The sequence below is a fragment of the Lycorma delicatula genome, chromosome 2 (assembly GCF_047948215.1).
Source record: "Lycorma delicatula isolate Av1 chromosome 2, ASM4794821v1, whole genome shotgun sequence".
Taxonomy (NCBI): domain Eukaryota; kingdom Metazoa; phylum Arthropoda; class Insecta; order Hemiptera; family Fulgoridae; genus Lycorma; species Lycorma delicatula.
In genome coordinates this window covers 221288055-221314186 of record NC_134456.1, presented here as the reverse complement: position 1 = coordinate 221314186, position 26132 = coordinate 221288055, and the positions used below count along the sequence as shown (strand labels likewise).

The 26132-nt window shown below is 30.3% G+C and overlaps 1 long non-coding RNA gene across 3 annotated transcripts in view; it reads right to left on the bottom strand.

Annotated features, from left to right (window-relative positions):
• The window catches only part of LOC142319671 (uncharacterized), a 31452-nt gene extending 8320 nt beyond the window's left edge, over nucleotides 1-23132 (bottom strand). The window contains exons 1-2 of one of the 3 annotated variants that reach the window (XR_012755249.1): nucleotides 22958-23132; nucleotides 15983-16316 (exon numbers count right to left, since the gene is read on the bottom strand). This is a non-coding gene — a long non-coding RNA (uncharacterized LOC142319671). Of the gene's footprint in view, nucleotides 1-1719; nucleotides 1819-15982; nucleotides 16317-22957 lie in introns of all 3 variants that reach the window. The other 2 variants (XR_012755247.1, XR_012755248.1) reach the window with 2 other exon arrangements.
• Nucleotides 23133-26132: the final 3000 nt, after the last annotated feature.

The following is a 26132-nucleotide window of genomic DNA, read 5'->3' as shown; positions in this document are numbered from 1 at the left end:
TTTTGATAATTATTACATAACTCTTCCTCTTCTTGTGGAACTGGAAAAGAGGCAGATTCATGGTCCGAGTACCTTCTGCAGAAATCGATTTCTCGGCATTAAACTTTGTAATGAATAGTATATGAGCAAAATGCCTTGTGGGTACTCTGAAAAGTGCACTACTTCAATTGAAGTAGTAGAGATATCAGCAGTAGGAAAAGATAACAGAACTGTTATCTTGGCCTCAAAATTTGTAGAAGAACCTAAAACATCAGTAAAAAGGTATGATAGAAAAGAACGCAAAACAATTAATGTCGAATGTCCCCAAATAGTTACTATATACAATAAACATATGGGAGGAGTTGACTTATCAAACAGCATGATAGGTATAGGAATAGTTTAAGAAGCAAAAAATGGTATTTTAGGTTGTTTTACCATTTACTAGGCTTGGTAATTGTAAATTCCTGGTTGCTGTATAAAAGGGGTTGTTCGGAAGGAGGTGAAAAAACTAAATTAAGGCTTGCTCAGTTTCTCACAGAAATCGGAGTAGCCTTATGCAAGTACGGGGAACCCATCACTCCATCAAAAGGTCAGACACGAAATGAAGTTGAAGAACAGATACGACTAAACAACAAAAAGGTCCAGCTGCTATAGCACCACCAAGATATGTGAGACTGGATCAAACATCATACTGTCTCCTCTTTTGTGATACATGTCCCGCTTAGATCCAAACCAATTTTTGGGACATGGAAGTAAAGCAACGTGGGGAAACATTTGATAAATAATTTTTCTATTATTTAGGATGCATTCTGCGTGTAATATAAATTTTTTCATCACAAATAAAAAAGTTATGCAGTAAGGGTTATTATGTCTGGAAAGTGATAAAATACAAGAATTTTCTTCACAAATAACTCGTTTAAGTAACATTATTTAAGTTTTTTGTTTCATATTACTGACACTCTACGTTACCTTTTAAAAATTTTTCATTTTAATCATACTAAGGTTTTACTACGACAACTATTATTTCTTTCTAATTCTATAATATTAATATATATAAACTTATATAGCACACACTTGATAATTTGTATTTTTGTATACATTATAAATGTATACAGGTTTAGCAGTAATATATTTCTAACTAATAAGTATTATTATACAATTACAACAATGTTTGCATATCAAAAAACAAAATAACATGTATTGCCTTCTTTTTACTTACAGTTAAATAATATAATAATAATATATATTAAAAAATTAACAAATCTATAAAATAAGATTTAAATTATATTTTCTGTATTAACAAAAATGTTTTTCATGTACAAATAAAAATATTATAGGTGAAATATTATTATATGGCCATCAATTAATACATTTTTTTTATTGGAATATATAAAAATTGATTAGCAATCTTTTTTATCATTTGAAATATACTGACAGTATATATTGTCTTGCAAAAATTTTGAAATAATTCAGAATTAGCTTGAAATGCTATAATAATTATAAAACTCATATAGCATTGCCATTCTATTAGATATTTTCTGAATTTATTTTAATTTTTAAATATTAATAAACAAAATTATTGATGTTTTTATTAAAAAAAAATCAAGAATTACTGTTTATAGAATGTGCATATCAGAGCACAATCTGCTAGATAATTGATTAATTGTTATAGAGTATCAATTTTTAAATACTCACCCAATATAAGCATGATTATATTAAATATTACAGAATAACATTTACCTGGTAAAAAATCAATGTGATTTATGACTTTCTTATTTTAAGGATACCTAATTTTTATACACCTCGAGATTTGTTAACTTGTAAGAAATATACAGTTGTCTAAGAAAAAAACATAAAATACCCGTTCATTATTAAAAAATTTCAATTTCTTTTTTCTAAATAATAAAAATAGTTTGATCAATTTCTGATTTATTTTTTATGAATTAAATGAAAATATTCATTCATTTAAATATTTCTATTATTACTGTAATAAAAATAAATTAACAATTTTGATCTTTAAAAAGTAGCTGAATATCAAAGGCTATAGTATTTTTCGGACTATTTTCTGGGGTTTTATTGTTTTCTTTCAGAAAAAGACAGAAAGGTGTGATTTTTAACAATTTATGTTCCTGTTTCTTTCAAAACCAGACATCTACGAGAAGTCTATTTCAAACACGGACATCTGTCCAATGAGTCAATGGCAGATTAGAATTCCTATTGACAAAACTTCATTTCATAAAATCGAAATTATCTTTTTAAAAAAATAATATCCAAAAATTAAGTTTTTAATTTTTATAATTGAAATAGTTTAATTAATGGTCTTTATTCACAAAATTATACAATAGAGAAACTCAAACTTTTTGACTTTCAGGAACAATGTAAAAACACATTTAACAGGTTGACTGCTTTGAGATTTGATTCTGGATCTTAAGTAATATTTGCAGCTGGCTATGAGGCCCATTTTGATGTCTCAGTCCAATAGTGATTTCAAACTGTTGTTTCTAGTGCACGAAAAAACATCATACTGTCATAGAGCAAATCATGATCATTCAAACAGTGGGATGCCGATTTTCATGAGGTCCAACTACTTGAACTGTTTACATATCCATATTAGGTAATTTAAAAAAAATGCTTCTTAAAAAATCTAAAATAATATTATTCTTGTATATTAATTGTTTTATTTTGCTTGACTAACTCACCACATAAGCTTGAAATTGTACATGAGAGGTGGAAATGGGATTTTGTAGCGTATGAAAAATATTATGCCTGACTGAAATTTGAACCCAGACCCTCCAGATTAAAGGCTGAGAATCTACCACTCCAACATCGAGCCTGGCAATATTTCAAATAAATTTTAATAAAGTTTTGCTTCAACAGGAATTGTATTTTTATCAATCTTTGTTCTTTTGAGTTTTAAACTAACTTTTTTTGTAATTTGTTTAGCCACAAAACATATGTAAACTTAGGTCTATATTAAACTAAAAAATCAAAACAAATCAAAACAAAACATCTGAAAATAGTGAAGAAAACACATTTACTGGTAGGCAAGAATATGATATAATGACTTATTGCTAGGATTGTCAAGGTTGCCAAATGAAAAACCTCATTAATGACTACATCATTATGAATGGTTGGAGGAATAAAAAGTATGTAATTCTATACAGATTCTTTGATTAAAACAATTATATGGTCTTGCGCTCATAAACAAAAATCAACATTATAGCAAGTAGAGATTGCAGATCTTTTTTTAAGACGAAATAGTTTTTAAAGGTATATTTCTGATTAATGACTAAGTTTTATTCTATTAAACAAACTGTAATTTTTTCAATTTTTTTATAATTTTTAAGAAAGTATATTTTTATGATGCATAGTAATTTAACTAAATTACTCTTCAATATGTTTTTTTTTTGAAAGCTTTATAGATATGTTTTGCAGGAAAAGAATGTGAAATAAATATTACACATATGCTCACATTAATAAATATGATTTTACAAAAATATTCATGAAATGAAAATTTTAAGCTGTTATAATGTACATGGATGATTCAAATTCCTTTTCTTCATCTCATTATTGGAGCAATGGTGAATTATATTAACCTCCTACATGAAAGTAAATGAGAAAGAATAGGTGTGAAATACTACTTGGTATGCTCCACTATGCAAAACAGCTCGAGCTGATGACAGGCTTTATAATGTACAAGAGGTGATTGATGCTATTTTAGCAAATTATAGAATGATATAGTTCTAGAAATCAGTGTTTATAAATGAAAGCATGGTACTATTTTTAAGTTGAATTTTCTTCAGATAATATTTAAAAAGCAAATGCTATATTTATAGCATAAAAGTTTTTAAATTTTGTGTTAAGGATTTACTTCATTTTACTTCAATATAAAGTATATTGAAGTAAAAAAAAAAATGTCAAAGACAGTTTTGAAAAAGTAATTCTAATACTAGCGGAATCTTATCTTGGTTATGATCAAATTCTACATACCAACAATTGATACTGAAGTGTTCAATTTGCTAAACATCTATTAAATCGTAGAACACATTTAGCTGACACGATAAGAATAAATAAAAAATCTAATCCACCAGATGTCACAGAATGGAAACTGATATTGGATGACTGTGTTGCAGAGAAAAATGAAAACAATGTTATAATTCTCAAGCGGTAAGGTAAAATAGATATCCTCGTAATCATACAGTTCAAGAAATTTCCTCACGTAACCGATAAAATGGTCACAAATCAAATTTGACGAAAATGCTGAAATTTTGGCAGAAACCTTTAATAGACTCCTCAACTGTGACGACCCCCCAGAGCTTTTTGAGATTGACACTGAAACTACAGTTAAAACTTCACCGGTAAATATCAACCCACCAACAATTCAAGAAGTTCTCGCAGCCTTAAATGAAATAAAAAACTACAAAGCAAGCGGAGAAGACCAGCTTTTCGCAGAACTCTGGAAACACTCATCAGTTTATTCAGTCAAAACTTCCCTACATCTATGCCTCGTGAAAATATGGAATGAAGAAAAACTTCCAGAACACTGGACCACAGTCCTCATCCATCCATTACATAAAAAAGGGGATAAAACTAATCCGGAAAACTACAGAGGCGCATATCTCTCCTGGATTGCACATACAAAATCCTGTCGAGAATCATATACAACCGATGCAAAGACCAACTTGAACTGGAACTTGGGGAATACCAAGGGGGATTTAGGCCATGGAGAGGTTGCCCGGAGCAAATAATATCCCTAAAACTTATGATGGACTTATATAAAAGACGGAAAAAACAACTAATAATCACCTTCGTCGACTTTAAAAGGGCCTATGATTGTATACACCGACCATCCATGCTGAATATTCTGAGAAACCTGGGCCTTCACCCTAAACTCGTAAACATGATAAAATTAACTTTAACCAATACCCAGTCCAGAGTGAAATTCAGAGGTGAACTCTCTCAACCCTTCTACATAAAAACTGGATTGAGGCAAGGAGACGGCCTCTCACCACTCCTTTTTAACTGCGCCCTCGAATTTGTCATGAGAAAATGGTATGAAATAAATCCCAAAAATATAAAAATGGGTACTAAGAAAAACTCCATCACACTAAATTGCCTAGGATTTGCAGATGACCTCGCTCTTTTAGCAAATAATATTCAAGAAGCCAAAACACAAATATGAGCCTTCAAAACCTAGCACAAAAGATAGGGCTTCATATCTCTTTCGAAAAAACTGAACTAATGGCCATAGATCCTCTGGTAATAGAGCACATTACGGTAAACAATCAGAAAATTAAAATAGTAAAACAATTTAAATATCTAGGGGAAATAATAACTTATAATTTAAATGAAAAAGTGACATGGCAAAACAGAACAAATAAAATGATTAAATCCCAAAAATTAACTTGGTCAACATATAACAAAAAATGCCTTTCTGCTAAAACAAAACTTAAACATTATAAAACTGTAGTACAGCCAGAAGTCACCTACGGAAGCGAGACCCTTTTCAAAATCACTCAGAAAAACCGAATTGAAAAAATTCTGAAAATAGAGAGGAGAATTGTCAGAACGTGTATCAATAAAAAAACACCAAAAAGAAGGCCAATGGTGGATTGTGCCAAATGAGGTGGTGTATTGAGAAATAGAGCCTGTTACTGATACTATGCAGAAAAAAAGAATCTCTTTCTTCGGTCATCTCATAAGGACACCGGAAACAAGACTGTCAAGAAATCATTGAAAAGCTCTGGTTCCAAAAACTAGAAGTAGGATGGATCAAAGAAATTAGAGAAGATATGAAAGAATTGGGAATTTCCCTGACTGACCTACAGAATAAAACTGGAAAAATTACAAAGCTAAAAGATAAAAGCATTAGATTTAAACAAAAGACAGACAAACGACAAAATACAACGAAGAGGGTGTTTACGGATGAAGAAAAGAAAGCAAGATCTGAACGGATGAAGAAATACTGGGCAGCTCGAAAGAGTAAAATAACACGCTTTTCTCAGAAAAGATCCAACTAAAATTGACTTAAGTGGTCCCATGTTGGCCGTAAAAGCATAATAATAATAAAAATGTTATTTAAAAACTGTTATGGACAACTCCATCTTCAACTCTATGCAAAAAAATTAAATCAATGCACATCCCATCAAGTATTTTTCAAGATTTATTAATTATTTATACTGAACACTGTTCATGGATACAGTGTTTTTCAAAACAGAAATTTTTCTCCATATTTATTTTTAAAATTAGTGATAATTTTTTTTTTTTACAAAGAAAAATTATTTAGGAGCAAGTATGACTATTTACATGAAACTCTACAGATTCCAACTTCAACTCTATGAAAAAAATGAAATCTAAACACATTTTGTCAAGTTTAAACTTTCATTCAATAATCTTCTTACTACATGAGGTTTCTTTTACATTTCAGTATATGACATGTTTTTTGCAAACCATTTATATACACTAGATCTCAACAAAAGAAATGTAATGAAAAACTGTATCACAACTTATTTTTAAATAAGTTGTTTAAATAGTTGTATGAGTGAACATTGTGCAATATATATTTATTTATGCTTGTGTATAAAATGTTGAGGCTCAAAAATCTCCTACTACATCAGTTTCATTAAAATGTAGATATGAACGTTAAAATTTGATGTAAATGGTTGAGTCGTAGGAGTCATTCTTTACTGATCAGTATCATCAGCTGGACCACTTCTGAAGACTGAATATTTTGATAGTAGTTAATAAGAATGCTAACAGAAAAACTGTTTTGCGCATATGATTGCATTTTTATTCAGGACTCTTAAACACAATCTTTCATAAGACATCACTCTTACTTATTTAATAAAATGTATTTGAATGTACGGAAGAAGTCGAAAAACCCTATTTTAAGGATTATAGAGGTAGCATCACCGCCTCTCTGTCAAGAAGAAGGGCTAGCAACACCCTTCTAACTTTTTCTTGCATAACCTATTAAAAATCTGTTTTACAAAAAATTTATCATTCAACCAATCACAGAATTGTGACATTTGGATTAATAAACAATTTTTTTTTGTTTAATTATGGCAATAATATTTTTCAATAATGAATTTTAATAACACAGTAAGAAAAAAAGAAGACGATTAAAACATCTCTGAATTTTTGAAAACCAAAAGGTATTCCACCTTCAACAATGTAATTTACAAAATAACAGAAATGACATTACTGGAATTAAATGAATAATCTCTTGAAAACCAAAAAGTGAATAGTAACTAGAGAATCATATTTTTAATGCGAATTTTAAGCATCGCTGGCTACTATGGTGATTAGCTATGAATAAATGTTAACAGCATACAATGAAACAGTGTCCACGAGCATTTATTACTTTCTATTTACATTTTAAGTGTAATCTTGCAACATGAAAGAACTTAGCAAGTAAAAGGTGCTTGATGTCTTTAATGGTTTGGTTTCATGGAAGCGTGCACGTAGAAAAAAAAAACTAGTATATCTTGTTTGAATTTGTTGTGTTTTATTGAAGTGATTATCATTAAAAAATCTTTCTTTTACACTTTAGCTACATATTTATAAAATAATACACTATTCTGTATAATAGTTCACGTAAGACAAAATTTTGTTACAATATTACAAAAGATTCTATCCTAAATTAGAAGTCTTGAATCGTGAAAAAGTTCTGGAAACTACATGAAAGAATCAATTAAGATATAATAAAACAAAACAACAATTGTCCACATTGGCTTCAATGAAAGATGGTACTCAACCACTGCCTCCTGGTTCATATGGATTTTTTTTCATTTTGGATTGAGTACAGTCCTTCTAATAATTTCTTTACTTCAAAGCTCTCAATAAAATTTATTTTACACAATTAGTAACAGTTTCTCTGAAATGTTATTAAAAATTTTTAAATTTTCATTATATAAGCGCTGAAGAAAAATCCTGTTTTTTAAGTTTAATAGCTGATTGATGGCAAAAATAACATCACATATTAGTTATTTATTCTTTATGAAAAAATGGCTTAAACAGGTAAGAAAGATAATTGTATTTTTCAATACAACTTTCTTTGGTAATTAACTAAAATCTGGCAAATGAAAAGAGGTACCTGTATTTTAAGTAGTTATAACTTCTAAACAAACAGTTAAAAACAGATTATGTCAAATTAAAGCCTGTTCTATTTTAAGTTGTACTTATTTTACTGAGACCTTATTTAACACTCTTAGCGCTACGCCTAAATCAGTAAAACTTCACCCCAGGCCAGACATTTTTTATTTATTTATTAAGACCATTACGTGTGCATCAAAATTATACACATGGCCGTTTTGACATTGCTAAAAATGTATCAGATTGATACACATGGCGCTAAGAGTGTTAAACAGCATGAAAAGAATCATTTACATTTTCCATTATTTTATTGGTATGTGCGATTTCCAAGCTCTGTAACTTTTTTTTTAACTAAACATCTGTAAAATATTTAGTTGACATTACAAAATATGGACTTATTCTTAATGAAATCTTTTTTTCTTTATGAAATCTTTTTTTTCTTTATGAAATCTTTATGACATCTTTTTCCTAATCAAATTTCAAGTTGTTTTGTAATTACTGGGATGGCAGTGTGTTTCGTTTATGTTAAGTGGATTTAAATAAAACAAATACCGATTCGAATTAACAATTGTATATTAACATATTCATGATTTAATTAAATTTGTATTACATTGTTGAAAAATATATATAATTTAATGAATATATACATGTCTACTATATGATGGGTAAATTTTGACTGAAGAAAATGAGTCTTCAAATGACAGATTGAGACTAGACTAGATTGCCAGATTCTAGTGCGGAGCCAACTTATACAGAGTAGATGGAGCCGAGTGAATCGTCAGGAGCTGGGTGAAGCATACGAAGCCGAGTGAATCATCAGGAGAGGAGTGAATGATATGGAACTGTGTCTCAACATATTGCCCACCATAATTTAACAATTATCTTACAATAATATACTATAAGTGAATCCAACAAGCTTGGCGACTAGGCCGTATCATATGGTTGTGTTATGCATTTGATAAACAATTAATGAATACAACCACATGTTAAATAAAATAGAAACAATTATGTTGAAAAGAAAGTAAAACTAATATTTAACATCACATTTGGTGTCAGACAGCACTGCTGCCTGAACATAGTAAACATGTTTAATGAAATTTATTACCATAAATGTTTTTTTTTTCATTTCAGACATAAGACAACTTGAAAACTAACAATGAAAGTGAGATTTTAACATTAGTGAACAAATATTAAGAAATGGATTTAAAATGTCAAAATGGATAATAATTTCCAGGTTAAAGAAAAAATCTTAACATATATTGTAATATTAAAAAGTGTATGCAAGACTGAATACACTGATAGAGAAAAAAACATTTTTAATGTTTCTCTCAGTGTGATACTATTTCTTGAATTGCTTTTTTGTGTGCATTACAGATCTGTAAATACAATTTTTCTATCACCCTTAGTTTTAAATAAATAATGCTTCAAAAAGAATTACGGAAAAATATAGTTCAAATCTGTAAAATTTATCATTTTGTACGGCCATATCTGGGTTAGAATGATTTTGCCGGTGCTTTTATTTTATAAATAGTCTCAGGCACATCCCAAATTAATGTTCAACAGTAATTGGCTAGCACGTTAGTATTCCACTTGCCTTTATAGCGGCTTTCCATCACCAAAATGTCTTGGTAGAAACGTTCACCATGGTTCGTCATTTACATCTCCAAGGTTGTCCGGGAAAAAATCCAGATGTGAGTGGAGGAGATGTATTTTCGAAGACATATTACATCCCATTGCTCTGTATGAAATAGGAAGTTGATTAACAATATCGTGGTAGTTGTCGGATTTTTGTTTGCTGAGAAACATTTTTACAAACGCCTTTAAATGAAGCCCAAGCTTCACTTTCTACATTATTTAACATCGAGTTAAATACATCATCTTTGACCAACTCTATTATTTGAGGACCAACAAATATTCCTTCTTTAATTTTTCCTTCACTTACATTTGGAAATTTCTGCCTGTTGTACAAAAATCCGGGACTCTCCTTCATTGCTTTTACAAAATTTTTCGTTGGTCCTAGCTTGATATTGAGAGGGGGTAAACATATTTTATTGGGTTCAACTAAGTGCTCGTGAATAATATTTTTCGCATTTGGAGTTAAATTGTCTCACTTCTTCCATTCTTTGGTAACATAATGTTTATCCCTAGCTCGGCTGTCCCATTTGCAAACACATATACTTAGTACAGCCTAACTACATGCCTACCAAAATAGCTATAACTTTCAAATCACCACATATGTTTCAGCTATGTTTTTATAATTTATTTTTTCAAGAATGTCTTTCATTACATCATATGTCTCTTTCAAATTAATACCATAAGCGATTGGTATCGAAGGATATTTGTTACCGTTATGTACTAGAACCACTTTTAAACTATACTTGGACGAATCTATGAAAAGGTGCCAGTCCACAGGTTTATGAACTTGTCCTAGGTGCAAAATAACCTCATCAATATTTGTACAATAAACCAAATTATTTTCATCAATAAAGTACTGAGAAAGTTCTTTTTGTCGGCTTCAAAAGCCCAAAATTTCCGAATTATTTGAAGAAATTCCAAACTTGCAGTCTTGATCCTAACGGTTCAGCTTGATTTTTTGATAAATTTAAATCCCTAACCAAGTCATTTAATTCACTTTGTGATATAAGATGTGGCTTATTGGAAGATAATTCAAAATCAAAATCATTACTGTCTTCTTCAGTAGTGCCTGTTTCTTCATCGCTGCTTTCGAAACATACATTCACAGGTGGCTGAAATTATTCAATTTCATGAGGTACAGACCTGATTGCAGATTGCAATGAAGGATATTTTACAGTATGTTTAGATTTTTTAGAAATTCAAAACACACTTGTTAAACAAAAGTAACAATCTGCTACATGATCCTTTGGTTCACGCCAAACCATAGGTACATATGTCATAATATGTAATTATGACATGATTTAATTGTTTGTCTAGTACACATGACAATTTTTATAAATAAAAATAAATTTATAACTTACAAATGATGTTAACAAAGTTAAACATAAAAAATGAGCTAACAAAATAAAATTCAGGAGTTTAAAAGGTTGAAAAATATGTTGAAAATGAAAAAAAATTCTTTAATAAAAATTTAAAGTTTTTCAAAAATGGTGGGCGATAGAAAGATTCTGAGTTCATATTCGTTTTCAGCATTAAAAAACAGATTAAAATAATGCATCACATGTTAGGAAACAAAAATTATATTTATCAGTGATATTTTTGCAATTTCAGTTTTTATCTTGTGAAAAATGTTTTAACATACATTAATCAAAATCACTGGTACTGCACAGATTTCTGTGTACTACCAGTGAATTTAACAAGGTGATACACAACTAGGCACAATACAAAAATACAAAATTTTATACTGTAATACAAAATTATTAGTACAAGAGATATTATTAGCAGTAGTATTTACTTATTATTAATAAAATGTATCAGGGGTGCTCAAACCTTTTTTGATGTATTATAATACAAAAGTATTTCATCATTGTACTTCTTTTCCCCTTAAATTGAGGAAATTATTTATGAATAGCAACAATAAGAATATCAGCTGTTCGAACAGCAAGAACAAACACTGACAGTTCTTACATACCACAGTGCATATGTAACAATTTGTCTGTCCAACATGCATCATGTTGCACATATAAAAAAAATTCTTAATGGCTATTATAAAAGGATTACCATACTTTCCTCCAGCAGTTAAGTGAATTGATCATGATAATCCTACACATGGACGGATGTAGCTGCTTCCATTGTTTTACAAACTCTCTGATTTGAAAATATTGTAATTGTGTTACTTTTTCATTTGATAAAACTAGCGTCCTAGAAGTCCTAGTGTTGGCATACGTATCTTGAAACCACCTTTTTTCTTATATACTTTCTTATTTATGTGCTTTGCTTGAATTAATTTGGTTTAATTTAATTAACATAATTAGTTAAAGTTGATAAAATATAAATCAATATAGAAAAGGGGCTTAATAGAGCAATGACAAACAAAACAACACCAGACAAAAAACTTGTATCAATGAGCTCTACTTCAGAATCAGAATTTGCAGTAAGGCAAGATCATTCTCCTATTAAAATATGAATATTTATAAGAAAATATGATCCTGGGGACATTAATATTGTATTTACTGTGACGGATGTATAAAATGAATCAGCTTTCTTAAAACAGATTCAAAATCTGCTTTCTGACCAAAGTATGAAACCTTCAATATTGAAACACTACCTTACCACTAAACATTCAACATTAGAAACAAAAATGACTTTGTTCAAAAATTGTCAGAGATAAAATGCACAAAGAAAATTATGTCGTCTTTTTACAGGCAGTACTCAAAGAGCAGTTGAGGCACATCTTTCTAACAACTGGTGAAAAACTGTTGTTACCTGCTGCAAAAGATATGGTAACTTGAATGTTAGGTGAATTGTCCACTAAACAACTACATACAGTACCACCGTGCACTAAACTAAACTGAAAGCATTGCATTAAACATAAAAGAAAACATAATAACTCAAGTAAAAAATAGTAATTTTTTTTGCTGTACAATTCAATGAGTGCATATGGAAGAAACTAAGTTCAAAAAACAATGTAAAGCAAGTAATTTTAGCTACATTCAGAGATGCAGATGTTCCTAATGGATACAGACTTTGAATTGTATGATTGATTGACAGATGAGCTGTTGACTTTTCTTTCCTTTTCCTGTTGTAGCCTCCGGTAACTACCGTTTAGATAATACTTCAGGGGATGAATGAGGATGATATGTATGAGTGTAAATGAAGTGTAGTCCTGTACCGTCTCAGTTTGACCATTCCTGAGATGTGTGGTTAATTGAACCCCAACCACCAAAGAACACCGGTATCCACGATCTAGTATTCAAGTCCGTGTAAAAATAGCTGGCTTTACTAGGACTTGAACGCTGTAACTCTCAACTTTCCAAACCAGCTGATTTGGGAAGACGCGTTCACCACTAGACCAACCCGGTGGGTAGATGAGCTGTTGACTAACACTAGTCTACTTAACAGATATTTTCAATTGCTTCAAGACTTAAATTCAAATTTGTAAAGTGAAACAACGATCAATTTTCAGTAGACAAAATAAAGGAATTTATCAAAAAAAATGTCAAATAATGAATAACAGGGTTTCAAATGAAAACCTCCTGCATTTTCCAAATCTGGAAAAATTTGTGACAGTACACAAAATTGAAATAAAAAGGATAATCAAATCAAATAATATAAAATTCCATTGCATAATCCTTACTGAAACTTTTGAAATTTCCAAGTTATGTTAATATTTCAAAAAATACTTTGAATTCCTATGATTAGAAACCCTTTTCATACTGGATATTATTCCTGGAATCCTAACTAGTAACAAAACAAAATCTTTGATGGAATTATTTTGTGATTGAGGCTTAAAAATGGAATTTACTAAATCAGAGTTATGAGAATTTTGGCAAAAGTTTAAAAATAAATATCCATCACTGTTGAGAAAACCACTATTTTTAATTCTATTTTCTAACACATATCTTTGAGAAACTAGATTTTCTGCTGTTGGGACGGTAAAAGTTAAATTTTGTAATACTGGAACTTGAACCAAATATCTACTTATTATTAGGTTCAGCTAAACCAAAGACATCTCTTTACTTTTTCAAATACAGAGTACCACCCCTCCTCAATGAATTTTTAGTCTTCAAGAATATTGTTATCAATAATGTTAATAACTGTATAATGTAACATTTCTTTATAAAGTAAATAAATGTTTTTGTAACAAATGATTAAAAAACTTTTACACAATTTTTAATTTTTACCAGGTTCGAGTCCCAGTCAGACGTCTTTTTTTATATACAACAAAACTTTTGGTTCATATTCCCATGCACAAGCTTCAAACCTTATATCGTGAATTAATCACAAAAAAAATTGTAATAAATGATTATTTTCAAAATAATTGGTTACTTTCAAAAATAATTATAATTTTTTATTGCTTTACCATTCAGAGTTATAACTGTTGTTACCTTAATGACATATTTAATACCTCAGTGGCACACTACTGATCTGTAATTCACGTAAGTATACGTAAAAAAAAAGTTTGTGAACTACTGCTCTAGTACTTAACTTCTCACTAACATAATACAAAATTTTTCAGTTGTGATATATTCAAAATGAACAGGAGGTTTATTAATTATGAATTAATTATAACAAAAAGGATTGTTAATTTTAGGTTAGTTTATTTATTTCATAAAGAAATTTAAACCTTTGGCAAGGAATTTAGCTTAATTAAGTTACAAAGTAAATCCAACCTTACATTACTATATAACTTAACCTTAAATATGTAAAGGTGAGCTTCATAAATATAAAAAACAAAATATAATAAATGAGATAATTAATATTGTTTGTGAAAGATATATTAAAAATAAACATTAAACAGCTGAAAAATATTAACAAACCCCAAAAGTCATTTGTATTTATATTTTAAATGTATCTTTACTTAATTATTTTCACAATTAATTTAAGTTAAAACAATACTGACACTAAAATGAAAGGTAATATGTATATTTTATCTCAATTCATTAAAAGCAATTCATGCAAAACATAATGTAACATTATTTATTTATATAAATAATATATGTTAAAGGAATAATAAAATTGACTTTTACTATAATAATCTGTCTGGAAGTAGATTGCTAACAGAAAGCCTGAATTTGCAAGTATAGAGTAGGTGGAAATTAATTAATTTGAAGAATATATATGAAAACGTGCAAAAATAGAAAAACTAATAAATGTCTTTCTATAAATTCCAATCTCATTTGAAATATTAGAAATTACAAATGCCAAATTAAAAAAAAACTTATATGTTTGTACTTAGTAGGTCATAACTGTAAAATTAGGAGACCTCATGAATTTTTAGTTGATGGGACTGAATGAATAAATTAGACATATCAAAATAGATACAATAAAAAAACCTTTAAAATTAAACTGAAATCAAATACAGTGTACACAAAATAAAATCAGTTTTATTTATGCTAAAGAATAAAATATCCTAATAATTACAAAAGAAAATACTTTTTTAACACGATGTAGTTAATGAAATATTCAGAGTGATGAAGTCAATACAGTATATGGTCTGCTTTTGTTACTGGATAAATTGTTCAATAATCAACAGAACTTTACTTAAATTATGTATTTAATTAACTGAATGCCTTTTATGTATGAAAGTAAGAACTGAGTGGTAAATAATTTGTTGCCAGAATAAAGCCTTAGCAAATACAGAAACAAAGAATGTATAAGTAATAACAAGCTATACTGTATATGATAAAACTTCAATACTTTTAAAAACTTTCATATTCATAAAAAATACAAAAATCAACTCCATATTTTCATGCAATGACTGGTCAAGAAGTCCAGCATGAACTGATAAAACAGAAGTAAAAACCCTACTATATGAACTAACTTGTTTAACTCAATTCAGGTTCTACAACCCATTGCAAAAATAATCGTTTGTTTATTATCAACAGTTGTTAATTGCTAATTATTACTTAGTATTTGTTCTTAATACCTTTGAGAATTCATTAATGTCACACTCAATTACAAAACCTTATAGTATAACATTCAAAGCAAGACAATGAAATAAAAATCAAACTTAAAAAAAATTTCAATCCTATGAGAATAAATGTTGAGTATTTTTAACCCTTTCCAATCCATAAATTTAAAACTTTATTACTTTACTTTCTTCATAAAAAAGTCAACAAATCAAAGAAAACAAACAAACTTAAATAAACAACTGTTAAGATTAATAGTAATGAATAGTACATTTCATGGATATTACTGGTGCCAGGGCCTCCCTTAGTACGTTTTATTATAAGACAACTAGTATTTATGTATTTAAAGTAGCCAAATTTACCAAAACAGTGATCATTTATTGAGAATATCTGGCAGCAAAACATTTTCAACAATTTGTTTCAGCAAGTCTATGAAGAGAATGGGCAAAATGTGCATCGTGTAATTTGAAAAATTGTACTTTCTAATGCATTATCCTGTATATCTTGTTCAAAAACAGAATGTTCTTTTTTTGTTTAACCTCCGAGACCACCATTAGGCATTGCTTCAGAGGATGAGGTGAATGAATTGTAGCGTGTGTAAAAATGCCATGCTTGATCAGAATTCGAACCCAAGACCTACGGATGAAAGGCCGAGACGCTACCACTCACGCCACAGAGGCCAGCAAGCAGAATGTTCTGTAACAATTATAATATTACTGCCTTTGAGTTACAGCACAAATGCTAGGTCAAAATAATACCATGTAACCAATGTAATGAGCAAAATTAGAAGTTCTGAAAATAATACTACTATTAAATTATATCTAAAATACTAAAGTGGATATGACTGAGTAATTGTACAGAATCTCCCCACTAAATACTTAGAAACTGATTTAACAATATTACAAGAAACATGCATGGCATTAAAACATATCAAACTCTATAAACAGCAATGAAGGAAAATATTTTTTCAAGAAATGAACTATAGCAATTGTAATCTATGGGAGAGATTTAATCAACTGAAATCTCCAGGTCATAAAAAATATAAAATCAATAACTTAGCATGCACTTAATACAGTTTCTAACCACTTATTTGTTTTTTTTTATTCAAATACAACAAAGCAACAGTAAAAGGTAAGATGGTAATAGCAATTTAATATACAACAGTAGATTAATAACAGCAACAGAATATTTCATATTTATGTAAAAAGTAAACACAAAAAATACTTATAAAAGGTTAAATTTCTAGAATAAATAATTAAATAAACTTTTGCTACAATAAACTGTAAGTAAATTGCTAATATAAAGTAACTGTATTTGTTATGTATAGAGTAGGTGAAAATTACATAATTGAAGAATACAAATGAAAAATGTTCTCCTATCATCTAAGAACAATAAAAACTGTATTGAGTGCACATCGGTAAAAAGGTTAAAAACACAAAAAGAAAACTCATATAGTATTATGCAATAATCATTCGATGTGAACATAAGCACGACATGGAGAAATGGATAGGCGAATATTTTTTTGGGAACACTAGCACTGTGTGTACTGTTATAGTCATAACACAGGTAAAAGCTACTTGTTCAAACAAATGACCACTGGAACCCCCAAATTAAAAACAATACACGAGATAACAATCATCATACTTCATTAAAATAATTAATAAAAACAAAAATTCGCGTCCTTCCGTAATGCAGAACTTACACCCAAGCAAATCATGCAGTTCGTTCTATCGTTTATGTTAGAATGATGACTAGTCATTCCCAAAATTTACAACTGGAAAGGAAAGGGTTAATACTACATACGTTCCATCTTGCCTGTATGCGAACAACTTGCAACCGTGAGACCAAATCCACATACAGCAAACAGAAATTTAAGCCATACGTAACCAGATTCATAACGTTTACTGTCGTCTTCATAATTGTCATCGATGGCACTGTAAGGAGTTAAACTGATATAACTTCGTTTGTAAACTAGTAATATTCTCGAGGTTTGTAAACAATAATTAAATTTGTGATGTTCATACAAACGAGTACAATACTGACTATAACATAACCTCCTTACACTCGGAAAAGTATTGTTTTCTTTAGATAGAGAAAAACATCGAGAGCGATAAGTACAAATAAATCTTCTAAAACTAACTGCCATTATGAAATAGAAACAATACTACATAATTACTTAATATTTAACAAATTCAGTAACGTCCCAAACACTAGCGAAATCAAACTCATTGCATCATTAAAATTTGCGTTTGCTTCACAGCCTTTTTGATTACAATACACTTAACCTTCCGTTTAAGGACCGCGCAAGATTTGTTCTTTATATACAAACACATAATTTTCATACGCGCTGAATACACCCACTGAAAATTGCACAGTACACCCTAATTATATAAAAACTTGTATTACAAACTTAACGGTATTAATTATAATAGTACATAGGTTGTAGCCTAGCTAGAATAATTATTTTCTACAGTAGGTCTTTTAATTTGAAGTTAGCTAGTACAAAGGCGTGGGTATTTGTTGATTGTACCAAAGGGTCTGCGTATCGGTTGACTATGTACCCGTACTAGATATGGTGTTTGCATTGTCTTGTAATACCACAATTGGATTATTTTTCTCGAAAGGCCATCAACCAGAATAGTTTACGCTATCTTTCAAAAAAATGTCATACAATCTCTCATTTTCAGAAAACGCTTGGTAATGCTTACACAAAAATCTAATTAATCTCTTATAAAAAAAAATTCCGCACAATATTTGTTCTCTGTAAATCTAAATAATTTTTCTTTATTGTGAACAGATGAATATTGTCATAAAACATCTGACAATGTTTGAATCTAACTATGGATTTCAAGATATCACATAAGCTTGGCTTTTTAAGAAGTGTATCTATGTACACTTTAAAAGGTAATGTGCCATTCCTCTGCAACATTTGATTCTCTTTTATCAGTGGTGCTTTTAAAAAGCGCATGGCTTTCCTGTAAGAATTTATTTTGTGCCAGTAAGCATATTTGGTATCATGGTTCTCACCAGCAGTTTTTTCAATTACTATATATCCACAACCAGCCAATTAAATAGTTTGTTGGCTACTAGATCAATTGGTTGCAATTAACAATATATTGCCATTTTTTCATGTAATATTTTTATGGAATTTTTCAAACAAGTTTAAAATTGGAATTTTTTGTACAACACAAAGCTATGCTGTTGATTCTTGCTGTAATTTTATACATTTTGGTTTAGTTGCTGTTTTGACCCGTGTTACTTCAGAATAATTTCAGATATTATAAGCATCTAACCCTTCTTTCTTCATATTTCTAGAGAAAGGTTGTAAAAATCTCTTTAATAAGAGAATAAATACTGTGTAAACTCTGCTGCACACTTAGTACAGGTGGCCAGGAAGTCACTGTACATCCCTAAAGTTAGAACCAAAAATTTATAATGAGTTATAAATAAAAATGCAATATAACAATGAATTATTTAATTTACTCACACATAGTATTAATTTTAATGGTCTAGTGGATCTGTGTTCACCTTCATTTCATATGCACAATTCTACACTTCCTCTGCGACATATAATGGAGCATTTCTGGTGTTATATTACAGAAGACATCCCTCACAGCATCATATAATTCTACATTTGTGGTGTAGCGATGTACAGATACATGTACCTTGGTAATTTCCCCATAATGAATTGTCTGGTATGGTGAGATCAGGATTTTGTGGTGGCTATAATAACACAGCTGGTATACCATGGTCAATTCAACATCTGGGAAATTTTTAATTTAGAAACAAGCAGACTGAAGAGTGAAATGTGCAGGTGTGCTCAATCCTGCTGCAATCATACCATGAGATGGTACACATTCCATGAGATCCTTCTCTTGAAGGTGTGGGATTTGTTTTCTTTGACCTTTAGCTTAATGTAATCATATCCTGTCATCATTTGAATAGCAGAAAGGCTACTAGAATAGATGGAATTACTGCGCAGTGCAGGTGAGGAAGCAATTGATAAATTTACAAACTGGTGTGTAATATTTACGAAAAACAGCAGGTTGCATCAGACTTTTTTAAAGTCTGATGCATTTTATGCATATGCCTGAGGCTTAAGAGAGCACAGAAATAAATAACTACTGGCAGTCAACATAAATTACACAGAATTTAAAAAATTAAAAATAAGTTTGCTTAAATTATATTTATAAAATAAATAAAAATATTTATTAAAATTAATAAAGAGACCGTTTTGAATCTATGTTAAACTCTATATTTATGGCCCATTTTCCAAGGGCCATAAATCAAACGAATGTCCTCTAATAACAAACACTGTGCTACAGTTGAATCAAGCTTGGAAAAATTAATGCAAGTGTTAACATTTTATGACGGTATCTTATACTCCACAACAATCTACAGTAGCTGAGAGAGAAAACAGAATCATTTGTGATGTGGCAAGATACTGGTTGCATTCTGCACTCAACTTACCCAAGTTGCTTAGAGGTGAAGTAATGCTTTCTTTCCTTTCTGCTACACATACAATAAATAGAACAACACCAACAAAAGTGAAAGGAAGGACCTGTGTTTAGTGATTTCTGAAAAGGGAAGTGAATATCAATCATCTCAGAATTTTTTGAACTGAATGTTTTGCTTGGATCCTGGACAACAAAAAATGAATATCTGATGCAAAATCATTAAAGGTTGGATCTGCATAGTGCAGTTACAGATTTTATTTTCCAGACAAGTAAAAAGTTGTCTGCACGGATCTTAAATTCAGACCGGAAACATTACAAGAATCTAAAATTCATAATTTTTCTTACATAGCAAGTAAAGACTTTACTGATATACGTACAAATCAACACATGAAAATTTAATTCCTCATGCATAAGCAACAGAACAATGAGGACAGATACCAAGAGGAAGAATATTTTTTCTTCACCTACCACCTTCAAATTATCAAGAGACTATGCAGAGTGACAAGAGCTTCTGAATGGAAGACGGTGATAGATGAAAAATAAATTTTCTTCATCAGAATCAAATGTGACATCTAGAGAAGAAGCCTCCAGATTGTGGAGTGGTGGATAACTAAGAGGTATGTGCTGTCAAGACTGATTCAGATGACATCATAAAGTGTAAAGCAAGACTAATTGCTATGAGCTACAGTGAACATCCACAGTTAAATTATTTTAACAATTTCAGCCCTGTTTCCCACTTAAAGACAAGTCAGGACAACTTTAGCTATTCACGATGTAGACTGCTTTCTTCAATAGACAACTAAACAAGAATGTGTTCATACGATAACCTCAAGGAAATGATGTGGAACACAAAAAGTGTACAAATTATTAAAACATTTGTATGGCCTTAAACAAGTTTTTAAGAGTTTGTATAAATGTCTAACACACTTCTTATAGCAGTGTGGTCTAGAGGAAGGCAACGTAGATCACATACACCACAGCAAAAAAATTGTGGTGTTTTTTTCATCTGATGGCAGTTCTTTAATGATCATGGGCCTATCACAAAGTTAAATTGTTGATTTAAATTAAAATCAAATTAAGTGGAAAATTTACAAAGATAGACCAGTCACTATATGCAAAGATAATTCTACAAAAATATGGGTTTAGCAACAGTAAACCTTAATCTTTCCAATTGAATTTAGCTGGAAACTCTCTTCTAATCTCCACCGGTGAACATTACAGGTAAATGGTTGGAATCTTAAATTACTTAGTTTGACAAAACATCAGATTTTAAGTTTTTCCTTGAATATTGCATCTGGAGCACAGATTCAACCAATAAAGTCTCGTTTTAATTTGGTAAAAAGAGATTTCAGATATTTGTAATCTATTCCTGATGATTGTATCAGATGCAGTAAAACAACCAGTAGATAAATTGAGCCACACAGTGATGCCAATTATATTGACAAAGTCACTCAAAGATCAACTAGTGTAACTCTCCTTAAATACTGTGGTAGATCAGTTGTGTAGATAAATAAATTGCAGAAATTTGAATCATTCTCTTCTATGGAAGATCCAGGTATAATACTGCTACAATAGAAGCAAGCAAATGGTTGGTTCGGCTTGACATCTACTTAAAGGAAGTTGGTATACTTGATGTCAATCCAAAGCCAACTCTCTTAATAGATAATCAGAGTGCCATTAAACTTAAAAATAAAGCGATGTTCAACAATAAATCAATACTAGATGCCATTATGTGAGGAAGAATGGTGAAAGAAGGAACCATTCAAACTGAAAAACAAGCAACCAATATATTTACAAAAGAAGTTATCATCTACTTAAACACCCATGTGTATGAAAATTCAATGTGAATTATCGACTTCTGAGAGCTTCAATAAGGTTTAGGAATTAGTTTTATTTATTTGTTTCATAAATTATTTAAAATTCTTATTATTGTGAGATGTTAATTTTTGAGACTTTTTAATATAATCGACACTTTGCAAAATTATTAAGTAGGTATATGTACTTAATTGTGAATATGGTTTTCTTCCTTTGTTCAGTGTCGCAATAGTTCTTTTAAACCTATCACCGTTTATTTTTGCAAGTTCTACCTGAGGGTAATAAAACGAATGACATTTGCTAGGAGTTACGATGAAACTGATCTGTTTTCCATTAATTATAATATAATTGAAAGCTTCAACAGTCTATTACAAAACAGTGAACTATCAACTGTTCTTTTTTATTAGTATCTGAGAATAATGGATAAGGGAATAAGTATTATAATTTCCAATAAATAGAAAGAAAATTACGGCACTTATGCAGTTTGTTCCATCCCAACGTTTTTAATATCGTATACGTCATTACTGTTAATGTTTTGAATATTTAAATAATATATCCAGTAATTGCAATAATTTATTTAAATAATATAAGTTTTCTGTTGATTAGTCGAGGTTGGCGAGCGTAGGTTAAGTTTGGTTAATTTATATCTATAATTAAAAGCAGCAAACGTTTGGGTTTTTGTTAATATCCAAACTTTTTTTTGTTAATAATTTAACCAAACTTAACCTATGCTCGCTAACTTTGATTAATTAACACGGTTAATGTTTTAAGAAATGACTATACATTGTAGAGCAAATTTAACATCTTCGTAATCACGTATACTATAAAAAATGTTAGGGGGGAACAAACTGCATAAGTGCCAAAATTACTATTTAAAAACGACAAATAATAATAATAATATGCACACGATATATGAATTTTTTTTAAATGTTGCTTAAATAAACGATTTACAATGAACTCAAATGAATTTTCATATAGGTTAAAACCACACTACCAATTTATCGATAGAAAAAATTCAAATTTAAATTCTATTAATTTATATAAGAATCGTATAAAATTACTTACTTGGTCAGATAAACAAAAGTGAACACGAACAAATAATAATAATAATATCAGAATATAATTCTCTTAAAAACAACACTTTTAGACAAATGGTCACACGATTATTGATCAATGATGCCAATACAAGCAATTGTATACTTCAATACCTATATCTTTTCTTTTTTTTAAACCTCAGGGACCACCGTTATATATTGCTTCGTGTATATATATATATATATATATACACACACGATAATTGTATAACCGACTTATTAAATAATTTTTCATTCAGTTACAGTTAAACTGGTTTAGTATAAAAATTAAATTCTTAAAAGTGATTCATTTCTCTTTCCACTATTGAACACTTTTCTTTATTCTACTCTTCTTTCGCTAGTTTGCACTTTTTGAACATTCATAAAATAGACGGAGCATTCAGGAAAGTTAAAGAAAATTTTGGGGTACATAAATTAAAATCTAATAATGTGTTAAACATTCGAGTCCGACAAGGATGTTCCCTATCCCCGTTACTTTTTAATATTTACATAGAACTAGCAGTTAATGATGTTAAAGAATAATTTAGATCCGGAGTAATAGCGCAAGGTGAAAAGATAAAGACGCTACGATTTGCTGGCGATATAGATCTGGAGTGTCGCTTTATATGGAAGTGAAACTTGGATTAGAAGCTTTTGAAATGTGGTGCTACAGGGGAATGTTAAAAATCAGATGGGTGGATAAAGTGACAAATGAAGAGGTGTTGCGGCAAATAGATGAAGGAAGAAGCATTTTGAAAAGATATAGCTAAAAGAAGAGCCACATACTAAGGCATCCTGGAATAGTCGCTTTAATATTCGAAGGATAGGTAGAAGGACAAAATTGTGTAGCAGGTCACGTTTGGAATATGTAAAACAAATTGTTAGGGATGTAGGATGTAGGGGGTATACCGAAATGACTAGCACTAGATAGGAAATCTTGGAGAGCTGCATCAAACCAGTCAAATGACCGAAGAAAAAAGAAAATGGTAATTCTAGCTGAGAGTAAAAAAGATTTAGAAGGAACAATGAACGGCATGGATGAAGTTATACGCAAGAACTACGGCAAGAAAATACACAAGAACAAAACCAAAGTAATGAAATGCAGTAGAAATAATGAAGATGGACCACTCAATGTAAAAATAGGAAGAGAAAAGATTATGGAGGTAGAAGAATGATTGTACGCGAATATTAGGTTCAGTATAATTTGTACATTGGCGTTTTTTTGCCACTGGAGTTTCAACGTTCTGCCAACTGACATTTTCGTTTTGTATGCGCAATAGTGGTAGAGCTTGGCTAGGAGGGTTTGCATCTAAAATCCGTAATATCACTTTCACTCTGCTCAAGAAAAGTCACTCATGTTACCGATAATGTCGACTCTAATCAACTTACGCCGCGCTGATTTCCGAGGATCCCTGTCAGAACACTTTCGAAGCCCACATTTTCTATTACCTTGTAGGTTAGGGTTTACGTGAGACTGTAGGTTACTGTTAACAAGCGATGATTCGCCGTTGCTAGCGCATATCCTAACGGCGGAGGCCAGGGATGTTTAACAAACATATAAAGGAGTAACAGCTTGTAGCTGGACCATAAGCAACGCGGTATGGAAGGTTATGTCGCTTATTTAAAAACGACACCGAATAAAATATTCCTTCTCTAGACAATACTAAGATAAAATTTGAGAAAAAAATTTATAAGGGTTGAAATTGGACTGAATGAATGAAATATACATTTTATTTTTTTTAAATTAAGATAAAACTATATATTTTTAAAATATGAACTATCAAAACAATTATTAGTGTGCGATTTGTGGATAATCGGGAGTTGGTGATTACATATCGGAAAAATCCCGCCGAAATTGGGACACCTTTCCTTTCTTTTTCCTGTTTAGCCTCCGGTAACTACTGTTTAGATAATTCTTCAGAGGACGATATGTAATGAGTGTAAATGAAGTGTAGTCTTGTACATTCTCAGTTCGACCATTCCTGAGATGTGTGGTTAATTGAAACCCAACCACCAAAGAACACCGGTATCCACGATCTATTATTCAAATCCGTGTAAAAATGACTGGCTTTACTAGGACTTGAACGCTGGAACTCTCGGCTTCCAAATCAGTTGATTTGGGAAGGCGCGTTCACCACTAGACCAACCCGGTGGGTTAAATTGGGACACCTGGTAACATGCTAAGATATGCGAATGTTTCACATAATCTAATGTTATCACTGTAATCACGACTATTACTGTTAATTGTATCTAGAATATAATTTGGATCAGTGTCAAACTGTGATGGGCCTGGAAGATTATTTCCCGACAAAGTGAATTGTCATCTACTTGGTATTCAGGTTTTCTCAGAAAACTGGTTAACGTTGTTTGCCATTTTCGGAATAGATCTCTCTTAGGTCAACCTCTTTTTCTTTTTGCTTCTTCCCTTTTCGAGGCCCAGATTCATAAATTCTCTTAATGTCCCTGTGATATTGATAAAGTCAAATAATGTACAATTAGTCATTTAAATTTTGAATTGCAAGGTGCAAACATATAAGTTACAATATGTAAAAAGTTTAGAGAGAAATTTACAAATACATAACTTTTTTTTATTTGAAAACACCACTTTATTAATTTGACTCTATTCAAAATGTTGTTTCAATTTTGGAACCTGCATAAAAAACAGATAAAATTAGTACTTTTTAATAATTATACATTTTTAATACCAATTGATGCAAGAAAGGTTAGGTATTAAAATCCAAAACAGCTTGACCAACTACTTTGATCACTGTAATAATATTGTAAAAAATGCTCTCCAAATCAAAAAAATTAAATATATTCATTAATTTTTTTTTTAGATAACATTGAGTAAAGAAAATTTAAAATAACTTTTTTTCAACAAAACCAAATTAGTGATTGTATGTGTAACGTCAAACAAATGAAGTGCTTACAACACAGTATTATAATTTTCTCAAATTAGAGTTTGAGTTTTTTTTTTGAGGAATTTTTTTATGAAAAAAAAAAAACATAGAATTTGGATCTTGTTTCGTGTTCAGGGACCAGTTTTGCTTGGGGCCCCAGGCATTTGCTAAAGTTGCCCATAGGATAACGCGCCACAGTGGTTTACCAGTTGGCCAAATTTTCTCCTGAAAACACAGTTGCTGCTGCTACCATGAGACACTTTTTAC